Source organism: Arachis stenosperma, chromosome 2 (genome assembly GCF_014773155.1).
Source record: "Arachis stenosperma cultivar V10309 chromosome 2, arast.V10309.gnm1.PFL2, whole genome shotgun sequence".
Lineage (NCBI taxonomy): Eukaryota > Viridiplantae > Streptophyta > Magnoliopsida > Fabales > Fabaceae > Arachis > Arachis stenosperma.
Window position 1 is genome coordinate 45,800,403 of NC_080378.1, and position 11,657 is coordinate 45,812,059.

The following is an 11,657-nucleotide window of genomic DNA, read 5'->3' on the forward strand; positions in this document are numbered from 1 at the left end:
TATTTTGATGTGGTGGCAATACTTTTGTTTTCTGAATGTATGCTTGAACAGTGCATATGTCTTTTGAATTTGTTGTTCATGAATGTTAAAATTGTTGGCTCTTGAAAGAATGATGAAAAAGGAGACATGTTACTGAGGATCTGAAAAATCATAAAAATGATTCTTGAAGCAAGAAAAAGCAGTGAATACAAAAAAAAAGAAGCGAAAAAAAAACGAAAAAAAAAGGGAGAAAGAGAAAAAGAAAGAAATAAAGTTGTGATCCAAGGCAAAAAGAGTGTGCTTAAGAACCTTGGACACCTCTAATTGGGAACTTTAGCAAAGCTGAGTCACAATCTGAAAAGGTTCACCCAATTATGTGTCTGTGGCATGTATGTATCCGGTGGTAATACTGGAAGACAGAGTGCTTTGGGCCACGGCCAAGACTCATAAAGTAGCTGTGTTCAAGAATCATCATACTTAACTAGGAGAATCAATAACACTATCTGGATTCTGAGTTCCTAAAGAAGCCAATCATTCTGAATTTCAAAGGATAAAGTGAGATGCCAAAACTGTTCAGAGGCAAAAAGCTAAAAGCCCCGCTCATCTAATTAATACTGATCTTCATAGATGTTTTTGGGATTCATTCCATATTCTCTTCTTTTTATCTTATTTTATTTTCAGTTGCTTGGGGACAAGCAACAATTTAAGTTTTGTGTTGTGATGAGCGGATAATTTGTACGCTTTTTGGCATTGTTTTTAGTATGTTTTTAGTAGATTTAGTTAGTTTTTAATATATTTTTATTAGTTTTTAGCTAAAATTCACTTTTCTGGACTTTACTATGAGTTTGTGTGTTTTTCTGTGATTTCAGGTATTTTTCTGGCTGAAATTGAGGGATCTGAGCAAAAATATGATTCAGAGACTAAAAGGACTGCAGATGCTGTTGGATTCTGACCTCCCTGCACTCGAAGTGGATTTTCTAGAGCTACAGAAGTTCAATTGGCACGCTCTCAACGGCGTTGGAAAGTAGACATCTTGGGCTTTCCAGCAAAGTATAATAGTCCATACTTTGCCCGAGATTTGATGGCCCAAACCGGCGTTCCAAATCAGCTCAAAACTGCCCAGCGTTTAACGCCGGAACTGACACAAGAATGGGAGTTAAACGCCGAAACTGGCACAAAAGCTGGCGGTTAACTCCAAGAAGAGTCTCTACACGAAAATGCTTCAAATGCTCAGCCCAAGCACACACCAAGTGGGCCCGGAAGTGGATTTTTATGTCATTTACTCACCTTTGTAATTCTTAAGCTACTAGTTCCCTATAAGTAGGACCTTTTACTATTGTATTTGACATCTTGAGATCTTTGAATCTTTTAATCACTGGGGGCTGGCCTCACGGCCATGCCTAGACCTCATTCTTATGTATTTTCAACGATGGAGTTTATACACACCATAGATTAAGGTGTGGAGCTCTGCTGTACCTCGAGTATTAATGCAATTACTATTGTTCTTCTATTCAATTCGGCTTGTTCTTATTCCAAGATATTCATTCGCACTCAAGAACTTGATGAATGTGATGATTATGTGACGCTCATCATCATTCTCACTTATGAACGCGTGCCTGACAACCACTCCCGTTCTACAAGCAAACAAGGCTTGAATGTTTATCTCTTGGATTCTTTAACCGGAATCTTCGTGGTATAAGCTAGAATTGATGGTGGCATTCAAGAGAATCCGGAAGGTCTAAACCTTGTCTATGGTATTCTGAGTAGGATTCAATGATTGAATAACTGTGACGAGCTTCAAACTCGCGATTGTGGGGCGTTAGTGACAGACGCAAAAGAATCACTGGATTCTATTCTGACATGATCGAGAACCGACAGCTGGATAGCCGTGCCGTGACAGGGTGCGTTGAACATTTCCACTGAGAGGACAGGACTGTAGCCATTGACAACGGTGATGCCCAACATACAGCTTGCCATGGAAAGGAGTAAGAAGGATTGGATGAAGACAGTAGGAAGGCAGAGAGACGGAAGGGACAAAGCATCTTCATACGCTTATCTGAAATTCTCACCAATGAATTGCATAAGTATCTCTATCCTTATCTTTATGTTTTATTCATAAATCATTCATAACCATTTGAGTCTGCCTGACTGAGATTTACAATATGACCATAGCTTGCTTCATACCAACAATCTCCGTGGGATCGACCCTTACTCGCGTAAGGTTTATTACTTGGACGACCCAGTGCACTTGCTGGCTAGTTGTGCGAAGTTGTGTTTATGCCATGGTATTGAGCACCAAGTCTTTGGGGCCATTACTAGGGATTATTTGAGTTGTGAAAAGTAGTGATCACAATTTCGTGCACCAAGGAGGTTGCTCCTTCCAAAATTGATATTCCAATCCCATGATGCAATCCAACATTGAGGTTATCAAGCACTACAAAATAATCACAACCAAACTCCAAACCAAGAGGGTGATAACTCATAGAGGAAAAAAAATAAAAACAAAAGACATCAATTGACAAAAGAAGCAAAAATCCTAATTATTAGCAAAAACATGCAAATAACCAAAAAGTATCTATTCACACTATGGACATATTTACAACAACCAAAATTATTAACACTCATGGCGCTAGATCCCCGGCAATGGCGCCAAAAACTTGGTGAGTGAGGATCACGATGGTTTGGAATTTTAGCAAAATAATTCCTTTGTTGATAGCATAGTCCAGACCAACAAATAATCCTCCCAATCAAAGTTTACAATTTCTTATATAAACCGAGAGTAGTTAAACCTCGGGTCGTCTTCCCTAGGAACTAATGCCAATGAGCGCACAATTTTGGTTGCAAGAGGCAAAGGGGATTTCAATAAGGAAGCAAACAGTTAAGAAATGAAAGAACAAGACAAAATTGCAATTAATAAACTAATAAAGGAATAAAAGAACTATGTATGTAATATAGACAAGTAATGCTATAAAGTAATGGAAATGTGGTTCAAAACATAAAAGAAACCTTGACTTGGGATGAGTTATGGAATCCCTTCCTTGCCATAACCACAACTATGATAATTATGATGGATTAATCTCACTAAGTCAACCCTTAACATCGAAGGATAGGTCAAGTGAGCATAATTATCATTAATCCACAAATCCTAGCTAACTTACCAAATTAATTAGTAAAAAGCTAGCATTGGTGGAAACAATAACAACTAACAACCCAAGAATTATCACTAAATGTTGGACATTATGGCTCTAGTAATAAATAAACTCATTTTTCCCAAGCCAAGGGGTGGAAATTACCCCATGATCAAAATTGGCATTTCATCAAACACATAGAGGGCATAATCATAAAACATGGCAAAATTGGGAAAATGGTAAATGCTATGAATCATAAATGCTCAAAATCAATCAAAGCAACTCAAATAAGCATGCAATAATCATCAAACATCAAATTAACTAACTAGAAATCCAAAATTTCAAAACTGTGTAGATATTGACAAAGGAAATTAAAGTAGAACGACGTGTAGAACAAATGGTATAATAAAAGAGACAATTAAAGAAATATTTACAATGAAAATTGCTAGAATCCAAAATCAAACTTGAAGTATAAAATGCTACAAACCCTAATTAAACCTAAGAGAGAATATTTTATACTACCCTACTCCTACTCCTACTATGTGTTTTTCCTATTCTAAGTTGGCTCTAAGCTAATTCTACCTAATGAAAAACCTCCTTCATATGAGATGTTGCCCCTTTCATATAGCCTTTGATTTCAGCATCCAAGCCTTCAAAATGGGCCAAAAGAGCCCCAAAACGCGAGTCCACGTGACTTTTTAATGGAGGCACGCGCTGGGACCTGTGCGTATGCACACATTTGAATTTTCACTTGTGCGTACACACGGAGGGTTGTGTGCACACACGCATGTTGATTTCCTTCTTGTGCGTATGCACGTAAGGTTGTGCGCACGCACGCATGACTGTGTGCTTCTCCTTTGTTTTCTTCATGTTTTCTCCCAATTGCATACTCCTCTTCCATTCCTACCAAGCCATTCCTACCTTATTCATCTGAAATCACTCACAAATAACATCAAGGTATCAAATCAAAGGTAATTGGAATAAAATAAGCTAAATTAGGCACAAAAGAGCATGTTTTCATAATTAAGCACAATTTAGGGAGAGAACACAAAAGTATGCTATTTGGATGAATAAATGTGGGTTTATGTGATGAAATTCACTCAAATCAAACTAAAATATATCGTCAAATATGGATTCATCAGTTATCGGCCGGTCGTTCACTCTCAATTCCTTCCCGTGTACGAGTGTGACCTCGTCTGCGAGTAGCCATTAGGGTTTCTGTCTACACCAAACAATCGATATCAAGGTGATCAGTCTCGCATCAAAAGCCTAGTGCTTCAATTATCCCAAAAAGGCACTCACAAATAAGCATGCTATGAAATATCAAGTAGATAATCTAAAAAACGTGAAAGAAAAATGACCTAGAGTGTGCAATGAAGCACAATCGATCCATCCCTCAGGCTCGCGAGGACGAACCGCTCTGATACCACTAAATGTAACACTCTAATTACCCTAAGCCTTACCACATGCCGTAAAGCAAAGGTTAATCAAAGGTTACGATAATTCTAAGGCTTATACGTATTATGTAGAAAGAAATAATATAATCTAGAAGCCCGATGAAGGATTAAGCTCAAAAACAGAGTTCGAAAAATGCAAAACATTCACATGAAGCTACACTAAACGAGGCACAAGATATACGTATAGATATAAAGGTATATATATATATATATATATATAAAGAGATAATAATCATAAAGATCTAACCACTGCTTGCGAAGTTTAAGCCTGCTAGCTATATACAGACATACAGAGTTTAAACAGATAAAACAGCTTATACAAACTTCCTCTCAAAGTAAGCCTCTAGGAAAAATAAATACAAAAGTGAAAGAAACTAAACAAAATAACCAAAAGAACTTCAAAACAAGATAGCAATACTCCACTTTGTCACCACCAAGCAACTCACCGAGGTGGGTTATGACCTGCATCTAAAAAATAACAACAGAATATGGTTTGAGAATCGGAAGTTCTCAGTATGGTAACAGTGCCCAGTAATGTAAGATATAAGACTCTGGGACACCAGAGGCAATCCTAGAAATTTATATCCATCACAAGATTCATCTTAAAGCATAACTAAAACATTAAAGCATGAATTAAAACCATGATATAATAAAGGGGTAATCTAACTTATTAAATTTCTAAACTAACAACTCTCCGCTGTCCTACAGCATTCACTAACCTATCCTCCAAGCGATTCCATCGCCATCACCTTCCGATCCTCCTCAATCCCAGTAGAATACACAATTAATACAATGCAAGTAAAGCACAAGTATAAGCATGTATATCAAGTGATTCAAATATGCAATTAGGCAAAAAATACAAGTCGGCAAAGCAAACAAACAGATAGAATATGCACATGATGAATGCCTATCCTACTGGCTGTGATAACACATTGTCAGTTCAATTGCCAACCCGACACATCCCCTCGAGATATTGCCTTTTGGTCACGAATAAAATGGGTACCCACAGCAATATCGTGCCCGGTTTACGGTCCAGGGATATAGTGCCCGAGCGCACTCTTGTGATTCCGAAAGGATGCGAGTGGGATACTCTGCCACATACCTCACATCTCAATGTAAGCGGGACAAACTACCGTCCTTAAGCCACCGTGACCTCGACAGGCGGGTTAGCCGCCGCGACCTCAACAAGCGGGATTAACCGCCGTTCCTGCCAGGCCCATAGCGTTTCAACAATCTCAATAAAATGTTTCATCAGTAGTTTTCAAAATTATTTCATTCAGAGCTCATTAGATCACTACTTTCACAATTCATTTCAATCTCATTAGTTCACCTCTTTTACAATTTATTATGAACTCATTAGTTCACCACTTTCACAATTCATTATCAATAATTGCCCATACCATACACCGCCTTCTCACTCAACCAAAACCGGCCTCAATACTCTAGAAACCTAGCCTCCGTTCTCTAACCCTTTACCAGAAATACCAAATTAAACCACCTAAGACCTTATCTATGATTTGACATCCAAAAACAAGCCAAAGAATCTTAGATAAGTGTCACAGAAGTTTACAAGCTTGCGAGGAAAGTGAAACAGTTAAAAACAAGGTTTTTATAGAAAAATAGGGCAATGTGCGAACGCATAGTTGTGTGCGTATGCACGCCCAGGAAGATTTTCAAGAAGTGTACATACGCATAGAGGTGTGCATACGCACAGGGGTAAAATTCTCCATTCTGCTCATTCGCACAATGCGTGCGAACACCCTCAATAGAATGCACCTTCCAGCGTGTGCGTGCACATAGGGCTGTGCTTGCGCACAGCTTGCAAAACTTCGTTGGTTGTGTGTGCACATAGAGCGTGTTAATGCTTCCAACAGTAGCCATAACCCCGTGTGTGCATGCGCATAGGAGTGTGCATGCACACATTTTCAAAAATCCACAGGGTGTGCGTGCGCACACAAACCAAAAATCACAAGTTCTGCAGCATTCACATAATTCATATTTCAGACACCAACTTTCAATGATCATATCTTTCTCTACTAAATTCAGATTTCCACAAAATTTTACCCTTTTAAAGCTTTTTAAATTATCTTTCGTTTGATAGAAAATGCACTAAATTTTAAAAACTGTAGCCCAATATATGATCCGTCAAAATTCACTAAAAATCCATTTTTACCAAAGTTCCCTAAATTCTCAACTTACCAAAATTTTCAACCAAAACCAAACCTAAACTACACCAAACTCTAATATACTTCATAACTTACCCTTTTGTGTCACAAAACACCATTTACAACAATTCCTATTCACATTATACATTCTTCAACCCCAATTATCCAATATTTCACACTAAAATATTTTTCAACCAACACAATCACCCATCATCATTATATCACCAACAATCATCATGATCAATCTCAATCTTAATCTTCAATACCATATTATCAACATCAACGTCACAATTCATCAAAACAACCCAAATCATCAAATCCTCATACATCATCATACAACAATTCCAACAACCAAATTTATTTCAATCCTATCCTATGGGTCTCTAGCCTTAAGTGTCCAGAAATATTATATATTACATAGAGGAAATCGAAACCATACTTTAGCCGATTTTTAATATGCACTAAATCACCAAATTGACCTCCACCAAGCTTCCACGAGCTGTAACAACCCTGATTTTCGAGTACGCGGATCTTTTCTACAGGCACGAATTTCTCTGGAAGATCAGTAAAGGAAAAACCTCTGCTGTATCATCAAGCATCTCAATCCTCATTGTCATTATGACATCTTTAAGCCAAAACCTCTTTTGAGGCAAGCTCGACAATGCGGCCACGGAGAACCTAGTTTTTGAACCGTATCGGTTAGGAGTTTTGATTCCAGTTTTCGTAAATAGGCTCAGTTTGACGAACCGGAATCGATTCATGAGAGAAGAAAGATAATAGTATAATATTATCATTATATTAGTGTTAGAAGTTGCTTGAAAGATATTATAAGGTTACCTGGTCTATTTTAGTTAAAAACAGGAAATCGGTTTAACCGGTTTACGGTTTACTGGTGCAGCTTAGCACCAGCACTCTCTGATGACTTTAGCAATGCTAAGGCCTCATCATACATGTTTTATTCTCATAATAAATATGTTACTAGTGTCATTTATGCTAGTAGCTCAGAAAATAATTTTTAGAGATATTTTTACAAGTGTTCCGATACACCTAGTTTTAGTTGTTATACACCTGAGATATTTTAATATTATTTTAATCCACCTCCAAGCCAACCAATCACAACTTACCTTACACCCCCAAGACCTCCAAGGCTGTCTCATTTCATCATTTTGGTCGAAAATAACAAGAGAGAAACCTTCATGAACACTTAATCTTCAAAGCTTGATTTCTTCTGAACTAAAACTCAAATCAAAACTCCGATTTCACCAAAATGATCCTCTCTTCTTTCTCTACATAACCATATAACATATCAAGGCTGGAAATAAGGTGAGATGGCTGTCTCCCTCCCTCTTCAATTCGGTTTTCAAGGAAAACCATGAAACATGTGTTTTCTTGATGTTTTTCCTTAGGAATCATGCTTAACTTGACTTGAGGGCCAAGAGACGTGAATTTCCAGAAAGTCTAAGGTGAGATATCTCTTCCTAACATACTGAGTGAAATTTGGTCAGTTGAGAGATTTTGGATTTAAAGTTGTTCTTGATGTGATTTAGGAGGAAAAAGTGCTTAAGGACCACCTGAAAGTTTGATTGAATTAGGAGCAGCAAAACCAGGTAGGGTGTCACGAAATTAATCTTGATTATTTGTGTTTGAGATGTGTGAATGTTGTATTATTTGGTTGTGCTAAAAATTGGTTGCATATATGATTGATTCTTGGTGAAAATTTGGTGAAATTCTGATGAAATTTGATGAAATTTAAGCTTTAAAGTTCATGTTCTTGGGCAGCTGGGAAAAACGAAACCCTAAGCTTAAATTGAGGTTCAATTTGTTTTGAAATCATGTAGAAAAGATGGGGTTTTAGTGGCTGCTAATTTATTATGAATTATAGTAAAAATCGGTTGCTGAAAAGACTGAAAAACGGGTAAAAACAGAGAAAGAATCTGAAGAATTTATGAAGAACATGAAGAACACTTTGAGTGTGATGAAGAACAGGCCTTAGATCTTAAAAAGGGCAAGGAAGTAAAATTTTTGGTGTTTTAGGGGTTGTCTGGTAATTTCTGAAAGTTAGGGTGGTAAAAGTAGAAATATTAAAAGTTACGGGTGGTAAAAAGTGAATTTTAAAGGTTAAAGGTTAAAGTAAAGTTAATTTTCGAAAATATATTAATAAAATAATAAATAATAATAAAATATTAAATAATAATATTTAATTAAAAATAATATTTTAATAAAAATAATAAAATAATGCAGAAAAGGAAGTTTTCTGTAAAAGCTTTAGAAAGACAACTTTAAGTGCAGAATCTCATAATTACCTTCATAAAACACTTAGGGAGTGGTAATAACATGTTAGTGAGGCAAAGATAAAGAAAAGATAAAAAGTTAAAGAAAAGATAAAAATCGAAGAAAAAGTCTGTAATGTTTTAATGACAAAAAAATAGATAGAATTAGTGAACGAACTAGGGCAACATAGTTAGTCTTTGAGTTGCGACTAGGGTTAAGTATTATATGAAAAGTTAAACTGTTTCAGTATAGACTTAATGAACCTATACTTGGGACAGGCTAACTATTCATACCGAAATTTACATAAGTTTTAAATACATATGTTAAGCAGAGCAGAGTAAAGAAACACAGAGAACAGAGTAACCAGAGCAGAATAGAGGGATACAGAGAAAAGAGTAATCTGAGCAAAATAAAAAGACATAGGGAAGAGAGTAATGTGACAAAGAGAAATGGTTTGAGTTAAGATGTTGTAAAAGTAAAAGCTGTAGAGTTCGTATAGCATGATTGAACAGAGAAAGAAAGAGGTACAGCATAAGAATGTGAAAGTGATGATGAATAATGAGAATGTTAATGAATGATGATAATGAGAATGATTATGTAAGAATCTGCTGTAGAGAGGCAGTCAGATAGATGGTGGTACGACCACTGAGAACGCTTTCCTGGGATACCTTGCTATAATGCTTTGCTGTAAGACAGAGGTTGCTTATAGAGGTATCAAGATGAATGTGCTCCTGTAAGATAGAGGTTGCTTATAGTGAGTGTGTTGTTGCTCCTGTAAGACAGAGGTTGCTTACAGTGAGTATGTTGTTGCTCCTGTAAGACAGAGGTTGCTTACAGTGAGTCTGTTGGGCGTATATCGGCTAATAAGTTTCACCCTGCAAGACAAAGGTTGCTTGCAGTGGATACCCTGCAAGACAAAGGTTCCTTGCAGTGGATATTGCCAACAGGAAAGCCTTATCCAGACAGAGGTTGCTAGGTAATGTCGGGAGCGGGTATGTAACCGACAGATGAGCTCATTACCTGCACTAGGGCTAGACATGCATCATACTTGGTTGTGCATTTTCTCTATTATGATTGTTGCATGAATGTATGCTTTCTTTGTTTGTATTCTATTCTCTGTGTTTGTGTCTGTGTTTTACTTTCTTGTATTCTTCTATTTGTGATCTTTTTCTGTTTTCTCTATTTTCTCTATTTATCTGTCTTCTGTTTACTACTTCTCTATATTCTGCTATTAGTCTGCTAAATAACACAAAATTAATGAACGTAACTAATAACCCCGGCCCTACTAAGAACTCCCCAGTTTTTACCCCTTCTCTCTCCCTTCCCCCTCTAGATGGAAGCATGAGTACCCTTCCGTAGTTCGCTGATAACCATTCGTAAAGAGAATTCCGCTCTAGGTAGTCTTCTGAGTCTAGGGTGAATCTCTTTATCTATGTATATGTATATACTGTGAGACCAGCCAACGTCTGCACCCCGTTCGTATGCACACTTTAACCTGAATCCTGTGTATGAGACTCCCGTTGTGTGGCTACTTGATGAGGTACCAGAGGGACGTCCTATGGCAATGTCTGATCGTGCAGAGGAATAGCAGATGATGTCCTACCTTTGGTGACGTTCACTTGACTTGAGTTTTGAAGACTTAGAACGTACTTTCCCTCGCTTTAGTAGTTTAGAGGGACTAGGCGAGTATAGAGTCTAGGCTAGCTTGGGTGCCAGCTTAGGGACTTCTTGAATAGGTCAGGACCTGGGATGTTGTATATATATATATATATATATATATGTATATAGATATTATTTAGCTATATCTAGGGGTGTTCTAACTAAAAGTCTATACTCTAATAAAGGCTGGATCACTGAATCTTGTTAGCTGCTTGTGATGTATTTGTGTGTGGTTGTTTATAACTGTTTTATCTGTTATTATTTGTGAATTGATTATAAATGATTATGTTTATTAATCCAAACATTTTAAAAAAAAATACACCTCGTAAATTAACTACGCTTTTAACAACGAATCAGGCTCATATGATAAATAATAGATAATAACTAGGAAGACAAATTGGTAGCGCTCAATTTTCGATGTGTCCTAGGCGTACTGAAAATTGGGTCGTTACACGAGCTCTCAAACTCAATCAAGCCACCAAGTCCACTTTCAAGTCACCAACATTTTCCACACAACATCGATTCAAGCTAGAAATTACACAAATTCCATAAATCAAACCTAGGGTTTCATATATATACAAAACCACAAGAGATCAAGAATAATCACCTTACCAAATATGGATTGGGTCAAAACCCAATAGGAATCAAGTGCTAGAGTGTACCTAAACACCCAAAATCACAAAATTTCACTCAAAACCAAAACCAAATTTTCAAATTTCACAAGGGCAGGAAAATGGTCAGAGAATTTTGAGATCTTACCTACATAAGTAGAATAGAATTAATGGGCTCGACGAGAGCTTTGCGTAGCCGCTGACGGCACGCGAATCAGAACATTGTAGCTCGAGATATAGCCACCAGAAGTGGAGGATGAATAGTAACAAAGGTGGAAAAGCTCTGACCTCTCTCTTCTTTCCTTTCAGCTGTGTTTATGTGGTTTAAGTGATGAATGAGGCTGAATGGCCTTCATTTAAGCTTATATATGTTGGGCTTGGACCCAA